The sequence below is a fragment of the Lathyrus oleraceus genome, chromosome 2 (assembly GCF_024323335.1).
Source record: "Lathyrus oleraceus cultivar Zhongwan6 chromosome 2, CAAS_Psat_ZW6_1.0, whole genome shotgun sequence".
In the NCBI taxonomy this organism is placed as follows: domain Eukaryota; kingdom Viridiplantae; phylum Streptophyta; class Magnoliopsida; order Fabales; family Fabaceae; genus Lathyrus; species Lathyrus oleraceus.
In genome coordinates this window covers 318,115,389-318,127,148 of record NC_066580.1, presented here as the reverse complement: position 1 = coordinate 318,127,148, position 11,760 = coordinate 318,115,389, and positions in this window count along the sequence as shown.

The window sequence follows — 11,760 nt, the reverse complement described above, 5'->3', positions numbered from 1 at the left end:
GACGAGGATGAAGTTAATGTTATATCCTCTGTGTTCAGATTACTTGAGCCTGTTATCGTCAAATATGATGGCAACAAGCAGAAGGCTTCTCCTACCTCATTATTAGGCCAGCTGGCCCTGTTCCATACTCTTCCGACAAGGCTGTTCCCTATCGATGTAATGTGGTTTCATTAGAAGATGGGAAGGAGGTTCCCCTACCCTCCACTTCTATGACAAATATTGCTGATGTCAGTGGTTTGACCCACAGTGGTCGTGTTTTATCGGCGCCGCCGGAACCCCAGGCTGACACCAGAAGAGTTGATGTTGCTGATAGTGTTGCCCGTCCTTTGGGGAATTCTTCTTATTCTCCGAATCCGGCACTTGCTGTTGATAGACCTGTCGTGACTATTAGAGCTCCCGTCCCTGCTGGCAAGAATGGCATACTAAGAGAGGACTGTGATGAGATGCTGAGGCTCATCAAGAGGAGCGAATATAATGTTGTAGATCAGCTTCTACAAACGCCTTCAAAGATATCAGTGTTGTCTTTGTTGATGAACTCCGAGCCACACCGAGAAGCTTTGCAGAAGGTGTTGGACGTGGCGTACGTGGATCACGACGTCACCATAGAAATGTTCGATAGCATTGTTGCAAACATTATTGCTTGTAACAACCTGAGCTTTTGTGATGCTGATCTTCCTGAGGAGGGAAAAAACCACAATTTGGCACTTTAGATCTCTATGAATTGCAAGGATGATGCCTTGTCTAATGTGCTGGTAGACACAGGATAATCGCTGAATGTGTTGCCAAAATCCACTCTGGCCAAACTTTCTTATCAGGGGCCTCCCATGAGGGCAGAGTGGAGTGGTCGTCAAAGCTTTTGATGGATCGCGTAAGACTGTGATTGGTGAGGTTGAAGTCCCAATCAAGATAGGACCTAGTGATTTCCATATCACTTTTCAGGTCATGGATATCCACCCATCATATAGCTGTTTGTTGGAAAAACCGTGGATTCACGAGGCAGGCGCCATGACATCCACCCTACACCAAAAGTTGAAGTTCGTGAAGAACAAAAGGTTGGTGGTGGTAGGGGGAGAGAAGGCTCTCTTGGTTAGCCATCTGTCTTTCTTTTCTTACATTGATGCTGAGGATGAGGTTGGGACGCCGTTCCAGGCCTTGTCTATTGTTGAGCCTTCTAAGAAAGGAACTTCTTCATTTGCGTCCTACAATGATGCGAAGTTGGCCATTGATCATGGCGCAACTACTGGTTTAGGACAAATGATTAAGCTGGAAGACAATAAATCCCGGACTGGCATAGGGTACTCTTCAGGAACTTTCAACAAGCATGGGCTATTTCAGAGTGGTGGTTTCATCCACACGGTCGAAGACCAAGGAGCTGCTGCAATTGTGGAAGATGATGACAAGGAAGATTCTGGCAACTTTGTCATCCCTGGAGGGGTCTGCAATAATTGGGTCGCTGTTGATGTTCCAACAGTTGTCCATAAGTCCGCGTAATGTTCATTTTTGTTTAAAATCCCTTCTCCCATGCCAAAAGGAGAAGTGATGACATTGTTGGCACATAAATACAATGATATTCATTCAATAATTACATGTTAAATGTTTGTTTTTCCAAATTATTTTCACTTTTTGTTTTTTTGCATGAAATTGGTGATCACAAAAAACCCTAAAAAAAGAGAGAATAAAATCAATCTTTTCATCTGCATAATGATTTGTCTTGTTTGACTTATAAAATCTCTTTTATATCCAAAATCATCTCCCAACTTTGAGTTCCCTGTATTTGAGGCCGAAGAAGATGATGTTAAAGAAATTCCTGATGAGATTACCCATCTGCTTGAGCACGAAGAGAAGATCATTCAGTCGCATCTTGAGAATTTGGAAATAGTCAACTTGGGGTCTGAAGATTGTGTTCGAGAAGTGAAGATTGAGGCACTCCTGGAAGAATCTGTGAAGAAGGGGTTGATTGAGTTGCTACGAGAATATGTTGACGTCTTTGCCTGGTCATATGAAGACATGCCTGATCTGGATACAGATATCGTGCAACATTTCCTGCCTTTGAAGCCTGATTGTGTGCCTGTGAAGTAGAAGCTCAGAAGAACTCATCCTGATATGGCAGTGATGATTAAAGAAGAAGTTCATAAGCAAATTGATGCGGGGTTTCTGGTGACTTCTACATATCCTCAATGGGTGGCCAATATTGTGCCCGTGCCTAAGAAAGATGGAAAAGTCTGAATGTGTGTGGACTATAGAGACTTGAATAAAGCTAGTCCGAAAGATGATTTTCCTCTACCACATATTGATATGGACGGATTTTCCGAATATAATCAGATTAAAATGGCACCCGAGGATATGGAGAAGACAACATTCATCACACCTTGGGGAACATTCTGTTATCGAGTGACGCCCTTCGATTTGAAGAACGTCGGAGCCACGTATCAACGAGCTATGACTACCTTGTTTCACGATATGATGCACAAGGAGATGGAGGTATATGTTGATGATATAATTGCAAAGTCGAGAACAGAAGTTGAACATGTTGAGCACTTGTTGAAGCTTTTTCAACGTTTGAGGAAGTACAAACTTCGTCTGAATCCGAACAAGTGTACATTTGGAGTCCGTTCTGGCAAGTTATTGGGCTTTATTGTCAGCGAAAGAGGTACTGAAGTTGATCCTGCCAAGGTCAAAGCAATACAAGAGATGCCTACGCCCAAAACTGAGAAGCAAGTCCGAGGTTTTCTTGGCCGCTTGAATTATATTTCCAGATTTATATCCCACATGACTGCCACATGTGCGCCTATATTCAAGCTCCTCCGGAAAGATCAACGTCATGATTGGACCGAGGATTGCCAGAGGGCTTTTGACAGTATCAAAGAGTATCCGTCTGAACCTCCGATTCTGTCTCCGCCTGTGGAAGGGAGACCCTTGATTATGTACTTGACTGTTCTTGAAGACTCTATGGGTTGTGTACTAGGTCAACATGATAAATCAGGGAACAAAGAGTATGCCATCTACTATCTGATTAAGAAGTTCACTGATTGTGAGTCTCGATACTCAATGCTTGAGAAAACATGTTGTGTTTTGGCTTGGGCTGCTAAGCGCTTTCGCCAGTATATGTTGAATCATACGACTTGGTTGATATCCAAAATGGATCCAATCAAGTATATCTTTGAGAAGCCTGCTTTAACTGGGAGGATTGCCCGTTGGCAGATGCTGTTGTTTGAGTATTATATTGAGTATCGAGCTCAGAAAGCGATTAAAGGTAGTATCTTGGCTGACCACTTGGCACATCAACCAATTGAGGATTATCAGTCAGTTCAGTACGACTTCGCGAATGAGGAGATTCCGTATTTGAAGATGAAAGATTGTGATGAGCCTACGGTCGATGAAGGGCCAGAGCCTGGTTCCCGATGGAGCATGGTGTTTGATGGCGTTGTAAATCAATATAGAAATGATATTGGGGAAGTGATTATTACTCCTCATGGCACATATTTCCTTTTATAGCAAGGCTAACTTTCAAATGCACGAATAATATGGCGGAATATGAGGCTTGTATTATGGGTTTGGAAAAATGTATTGATCTTAGGATCAAGCGTCTTGATGTTTATGGTGATTCAGCCCTTGTTGTTAATCAGATTACGAGTGAATGGGAGACGAATCAGCCTGGCCTCATCCCATACAGAGATTATGCGAGGAGGATTTCAACGTTCTTTACTGAGGTTGACTTACATCATATTCCTCGAAATGAGAATCGGATGGCATATGCTCTTGCTACGCTTGCTTTGATGATTATGGTGAAATTCTGGAATGAAGTCCCTAATATTACTGTGATGCGCTTGGATAGATCAGCTCACGTATTTGTAGTAGCAGAAGTGGAAGATGATAAGCCATGGTATTTTGATACCAAGTGCTTTCTTCAGAGTTAGATTTACCCGCCTGGGGCATCTGTTAAAGATAGGAAAACTTTGAGGAGATTATCTGGCAGTTTCTACCTCATTGGTGATGTGTTTTATAAGAGAAATTTTGACATGGTCCATGAGGGTTCATTTGGTACTCATTCCAATGGACATGCCATGGCAAAGAAGATGTTGAGAGCAGGCTACTATTGGCTGACAATGGAGTCTGACTGCTGCAAATATGTGAAGAAATGCCATAAGTGTCAGATTTATGTGGATAAGATTCATATTCCCCCGACACTCCTGAATGTGATTTCCTCCCCATGGCCTTTCTCTATGTGGGGAATTTACATGATTGGCATGATAAAGCCAAAAGCGTCCAACGGTCACAGATTTATTCTCGTAGCAATTGATTACTTCACCAAGTGGGTTGAAGCGGCATCGTATGCGAACGTGACCAGGCAATTAGTTGTGAAGTTTATCAAGAATCAACTCATATGCCGTTATGGTGTGCCAGACAAGATCATTACTGATAATGGATCTAACTTGAACAACAAGATGATGAAAGAGCTGTGTAGCGAGTTCAAGATTGCACATCATAATTGTTCTCCTTATAGACCTTAGATGAATGGGGATATTGAAGCTGCTAATAAGAACATCAATAAGATTATCCAGAAGATGGTTGTTAAGTAAAAAGATTGGCAAGAGATACTGCCATTTGCTTTGCATGGTTATCGTACATCCGTCCGCACTTCAACAAGGGCAACCCCTTTCTCCCTTGTATATGGCATGGAGGTTGCGCTCCCAATGGAGGTTGAGATCCCATCAATGAGAGTCTTGATGGAAGCCAAGTTGACTAAGTCTGAATGGGTTCATAGTCATTATGACCAACTGAATTTGATTAAAGAGAGGAGATTAACTACCATGTGCCATGGTCAGTTATATGAGCAAAGGATGAAGAAAGCCTTTGATAAGAAGGTCAAGCCTCGTGTGTTCCGAGAAGGTGACTCGTCTTTCGCGCCCGATTCCAAGGGCAAGTGGACTCCAAACTATGAAGGTCCATATGTTGTTTAGACAGCCTTTTCAGGCGGTGCTTTGATATTTACAACTATGGATGGGGAGGATTTCACTCGTCCTGTGAATTCAGATGCAGTCAAGAAATACTTCGCCTAAAATAAAAACAGAATAGCTCACTAAGTTGAAAACCCGAAAGGGCGGCTTAGGCAAAAATGAGCGTCTTGGTGGATTGAAAACCTGAAAGGGCGATCCAGGAAAAAGTTAGAGACATGAAAAAAAAATGATCAATATATATACCGCTAGATTGAGTACCTCACCCTGGGGTAATCTAGGCAAAAATTAGGGATTTGGCAAGTAACTGCATCCTGACAAGACTTTGTCCTACAGCTGTCATCTGTCAAAGAATTTCGCTCAGTCGTTGTCAACTGAAACTTCAAATACATTGGATTCAGAGTTAGTGGAGAAATGTTCATTATGTTCAATGTAGCCCATTTCCAATATATATCACCAATTTCAAATTTGTAAAGATCCATGGAGTCTTGCCATTTGCAGACTACCATTCCATCATATAAATTTGAGCCTTTATCCAATTCTTTGCACTCTTATTTGTTTCTGTTTAACAAATGCTTGCATGTTTTAATTGATAAATATCATTGTTTTTAAACAAATAAAGTTTTTATAAACTGTTTTTAAACAAAGTGAACATTCACAACGACTGAAAGGATAAATGGGATGTCTTCAGTGCTCTCCCAAGGATAGTATGATCTCCAAAAGGGTAAGGCATTTGTTCATATTCCTAGCATATTTGTATCCTCTTCATCAGCTTTTAGGTTGTCTCTTCAATGAGCGCAGAGAAGGGTGATGCACCACCCAGATCCCCGGAGAGTCTAGAGTTTGGTCTTGGTCTTCTAGCTCCCAAGTGAGCCTGGATCTAGCATTTGTGTTTTATCAATTATATGGTTGTCATCCCTTGTGTGGATTGACCTAAAATCCCTTATAGATTGATAAATTGATATGCTAATCTTTTCGAGGAAGTTGGTTTTCCTTCATTCAGATTGGAAATCTCGCGCAGAGTGAACAGGAAATCCCAGCATGAGAGGAATGTTCCACAAGTTGGTATGTAGCTTATCCCCAACGGATTCACATAAATTGATCTCCAGGAGGTTTGCCTCATGTTCATCCTCAACAGGGTTGCTCACATCAGACATCCCCAGTATGGTCATCAACAGGTTATCTCCAGCATGATCGCCTACAGATTATTTCCGGTTCAGTCATCAACAGTTGTTTCCCTAGTGGAGTTGCCTGATCAGAGCCTGATTGTTGTTACTTCCTCCTTCTCGAGTAGTGTTCCCCCTGAGTAGAGCGGGTGATGAAAATGGTTATTTTCTATCCATAGCGGAGCGTTGTTTCTCTTCTCCTCGGCATAATTTGTTTCTCCAGCAGTATGAGGAATTGTGATAGTTATTGGAACTTTTGTTTGGTGGTTATTCCCCGTGGAGTTTCATATCTTTCCTTGATAATTTCCCCAGTAGATTTGCTTCTACGGTGGATCTTGTCCGTGTTTAGTTCCCCCAGCCAAGGCTTTACCTGATCTTAGTTTGGCTTTGGAACTTCTAGGAGGACGTGTTGTCTTCTTCCCTAGCGGAGTGAATACTTCTCCTTCTCCGTAGCAGAGATATTCCTTTAGTGGTTAGAAGTGAATGTTTGATTTGATGTGCTTCTGTTTGTTGGTTGTCCCCCACAGAATTCCACATCACCCTCTGATAAGATCCCCGACAGATTTCTTCTCTGACTGATCTTATCCATGTCTTTGCATACTGTTGGAAGATCCCCAACTTTGGTGATTGTGATCCCTTGCTTATGCCCAACAGCGGTCTCTTCTCCGGTGATCCTGCTTGTTCCCTAGTAGTAGTCTTTCTCCTTGGCAGCGACTTCGCTCGATCCTCAGTGGTGATTGGTTTCCTGGTATTTGTTGCCCCCATCAGATTGGTTTCTCCTGTGGGCCTGGCTTTCTCTTTTGAGATGTAGTACCGGATGTTTGTCCATTGATCCTTGGACCTGTTTGTGTTAGATATGTCTGTTTGTGATCATTAATCATACATAAACCACGCATATACATGCATAATTATAACATTTAGATATTCATGTTGCATTCTTTTCCATATATCTTTGTTTGTTATCTCCTGCTATTTGGTGATATATATTTCCCCAAAGGAGACGGTCGTGTCTGATCTCTCCATATATAAGAGTCAGCCCCATAGGCAAAAAGCATCTATCCTTTCTTCCATATTCCCCGCTGAGTTATGTCCTCTTGGATGATTATTGTTTCAGTTTCCTCCTAAAACATGTATTGGGATAGAATTACTCCCCTGAGTTATGTCCTCATTGGGTTGAGTCTTGTTTCATTTTGTCTCTCTAGTTTTTTCCTAGACTGACTACTCTTGTTATTTTCCCCTGCACTTCCATGTGGTTCGGGTGATCAATTGCTTAGTAAACAGTAATTGTTCATTCTCTCCCTAGTAGATGTTGTGGCCTTCTACCCAGTAATTGGTAGTTATAAGTCCTACTTCTGTGGCCTTCTACCCAATAACCGGTAGTTGTAAGTCCTATTTTTGTGGCCTTCTACCCAGTAACCGGTAGTTGTAAGTCCTATTTTTGTGGCCTTCTACCCAGTAACCGGTAGTTGTAAGTCCTATTTTTGTGGTTTTCTACCCAGTAACCGGTAGTTGTAAACCCCATTTTATCCCCTTGCAGAGTTAACCCTTGATTTTGTTGATCCTAACCGATGACGGTTACTCTCTTCTTTGGTTTTCTACCCAGTAACCGGTAGATGTAATCCCCTCTTTGTTGGTTATCTTTATCCAATATTCGGTATTGATATTCCTTCACCTTTTGAGTATACCACCCAGTAACCGGTGATATATCTCTTGGATAGTTGCTCTGATTAAGCAATTTATCCCCAACGAGTTATCTTTCATTTATCCTTTTGTTGGTAATGATTGTTTCTCCCCTTTGATTGGTCATCATTTTATACCCAGTAGTCGGTATCCCGATGTCCTTTCCTTTCGGTCAATTTATCCTTTATTAACCCAGTAACCGGTTGTGGATAATCTTCCATGCGAGTATGTTATCTATGTTCTGACGGTAATAGATAATATATCTCATGTGCTCTTCAGTCGAAGTCTTTTTCTTCCCCAGTCGAGTAAGATTCGTATTTCCTTATGGAATCTAATGCCCATTCTGTAATCGACTTTTCTTTTTTAGCCCTCCTTTCGGATGATGAGTGTCTTGGAACTATTCCCCAATTCACGCCTGGTTGGTCACCTATTATATGCCCAATAACCGGTATCCCTGGTGTTCCTTCCTTTTTGCTCCCTATGATGTCTTTTTATCCTCTGTGGAGTCAAATTTTCCTGAGATGAAATATACCTTTTTAGGTCTTCCTCAGATGTTTTGGACGATTGATATCTCTCACCCTCATACCGGTCTTAGATATTCATTCTCCCCGAGCGTGTTGTTCTCTCACCCTCATACCGGTGTCTTGATCACATGTCTCTTTGAGCTTATTACCCAGTAACCGGTAATACCTCATTTGTTTCTTCCTCAACTGAGTTCTTTGTGGATGTTCCCAGCCTGAGTCCCTTAGCGGGTTTTCCCCATCCGAGTCCGGACTTTTATCCGAAGTATCCTTTGTAGATAGTTTTGCTGTATTGGCGTATTCCCCAATACATGCATCTTTGCGTCAGCTCGAGTCTTTCCATCGATTTATTTTCATGGAATCCCTTCGTGTCTCTCAGCAAGTTTTAAGTCGTGACCTGCTCGCGCATTTTATCCCCTTTATTCCCCAATAAAGTCCCCAAAGTCTTTATCCCATTTATGAGTACATTACTCATATGGATTTTCAATTTCTCCTGATTTCTTTTCTTTGTGGACACATATCCCCACAAAGCATTAACTTTTGCATATATGCATTTGCATATATACATTTGCATATATACATTTGCATATATACATTTGCATATATACATTTGCATCATGAGGTCTCTTAGGGACCAAAATTCGTCTCTTTGTTATTATTTAAGCCCATTCTACCTCGTCGAGACGAAGATTTTAACCTTCATATCTTTGGCTAGAATGACCTTAAATAGGGGCATCTGTAAGACCCTAATTTTGACCCTAATATCCCTCATGTCATCATAACATTGCTCATTGCATTTGTCTCAAGGATCATAGCATCTTGGCTCCTTAACCCTTGGGTTGGGACTTATGTGAGTTTGTTTGAGACCACCAAGCATGATTGAATTGTATATTATTGTTTTCCTTATTTTGTTTACTAACCAAAAGCACAAAAATATGCCACTAACGTTTTGTGTTTTGAAGCTTGAGCAATCATATGATCCAAGGCTCCTAGAAGGCCCCTATACTCATTGATGTGGCCAGATGAAAGTGAAAGCAAGCATGACAATGGTTCCCAAAGCTCTCAATCATCATATATGCCTCCCAGGTATCTCAATTTTTCAATTTGATCAAGATAAACCAGAGGGCTTGAGGATTGTTTCCCAAGGAAACCCTAATTCAACTGTGCATTGGTTGTGCCTTGCTCATGAAGCAACCTCAACCCATGATCAAATAAAATAAAGGGAAGTTCTTTAATTAATCATTTTATGCATATTTGAGCTTTTGTGAGTGTCCTCAATCATCAATTCATCAAGATTTGAAGTTTGGACTTGAGAAGTTGATCAGTCAATTCATTTGACTATTTTGAAATCCACTGAGACCTAACTTTTGATGTGTTTGTCAAATGAAGATGACCCCAAGATAAACAATGTTCTTAAGAACCATATGAACAACTTTCATGTTCATCAAAAATCCATTTTAAACTTGGAAAGTCATCATTCATTTCAAAACATTATAGGTCATTTTGACTGAAACCCTAATTTTAGGTCAACTTCCCAAGGACCTAACTCTCATTTTTCATTATTTTGAGGTGGGACCAAATGCATTGTAAATTTTAAGATGTATACTTAAATTGTTATGTTGGACAAAATTTCATAATCCTAAAATAAATACATCTGATAATACAAAACATTATAGGTCACTTTGGACCAAAGTCATTGAAATGTGAAAAATTCCAACTTCAAGTGCGCATAACTTTCTCATAAAAAATCCAAATGATGCAAAATTCAAGTCCAAATTGATTTTATTGAAAAGATACAAAACTTTTATGTTGAAAGGTTTGTCATTTGAGGCTTGAATCATTGAAACATAAGGGCTTCAAGTTAGTCCATTTTGGCTAAATTTCCATATACATGTTTTGTACCTTGAACCTCATGGCCTATTTTCAATATTTTCCCAACTCCAAATGGATTTTTGTTCAACATAACATTTATTTCTCATGTCAAGACCTTTCCAACCATTACCCACATGACTATGTTTCAATTTGGAAAATGGTATTTTCGAAGAGGAGAAGTTTTTGGTTCAATTATGCATAACATATCAAAACTCCATGCACAAGCTAATTCAATCAAATCTGCACGTCCAAACCTGATCCATGTGACTTTAGCTTGCATTTTCCATTCCATTTAGGCCTCCCATGTGCCCGTACAGGCCCATGCATGAAGGACCCAACTTCACATGCACATGTGTTTTCTCCTTGCTTGCATCAGCCTTGCCTATAAATAGAAGCCTCATTTCTCTTCAAAATCCAACCTCAAGGCGCCTGAACTGTTGCACAAGTGAAATCCCAACCTCCATTAAAAGGAATTATGAGTTTTCTTTTCCAATTTTCAAGTTCAATTTTTAACTTCATTGGTTAATCTTTGAACTTCAATTCCTAAACCTTACTTCAATTCCTAAGCATTTTGGTGAAGATTTAAGAACCTACAATTTTTGGCCGGAACTGTGAAGCTCACCGGAGAAGATGGTGGTTTCCACCACCGTCCCCACGTGGCTGAGTTCTTGGCCCTTGGATCTGGACCCTATGATCTAATCTCAGTGCTTCATTTGATTGACCTATTTTAATGCCATGTGTGATGCTGTTGACTCAAGTACACCATGCGCGTGCGTCTCCTAGCCACTTGATGTGCCACGTCAATTAATGAGACAAGATCAGACGCTCCATGATTTTTCTTATTTTCTGAATTTCATTTTATTTTCTTTAATTCCATTTTATTTCAAAAATTCATAACTTCTTCATTTTTAATCATAAAAATATAGGACCAATTGCAATATTTCCCTTTTAAATTATAGTTTCTAAAAATGATTTTTAATATTTTTTATGATTCAATTTAATATTTTCTATGAATTTTCTCTTTTCTGGTTATTTTTAATTCATTTAAAATACTTTGCAATATTCAAAAATGCCAAAAATATTTTCTTAACATCTTTGAATGATGATGAATCTATGAAAAATATTCTCATCAATTTCTTAATTGATTTTAGATTTATTTGAGATTTTAGTTCAATTATGTTATTTTTCTTCATTTTTAATTGTTTAAAATTAGTTTCTATTTTCAAAAAATGATGAAATTTTTTGTTAAACCTTGTTTGACCGTGTTGAACTTATGATGATCCATTTGGACTTTTCCAAGTTGATTTGAATTGGATTTAAAGTTTTACCTTTATTTGTTTATTTTAATTCAAGTATTATTTTAATTCCAAAAATACCAAAAATATTTTTATTGTTTCTTGACTTCTAAGATTCATCTCACTTCTATTTACCATTGGTTGAGTTTGATTCTATACATGTTTGATCAATGTATGTTGGTTATGTCATTTGTATTTCAATTATGTACATTCCATTTCTTCTGCTTCTCCTTTTTTTTTCTTTTTGATCAATTAGTTAAAGATTGGGGGT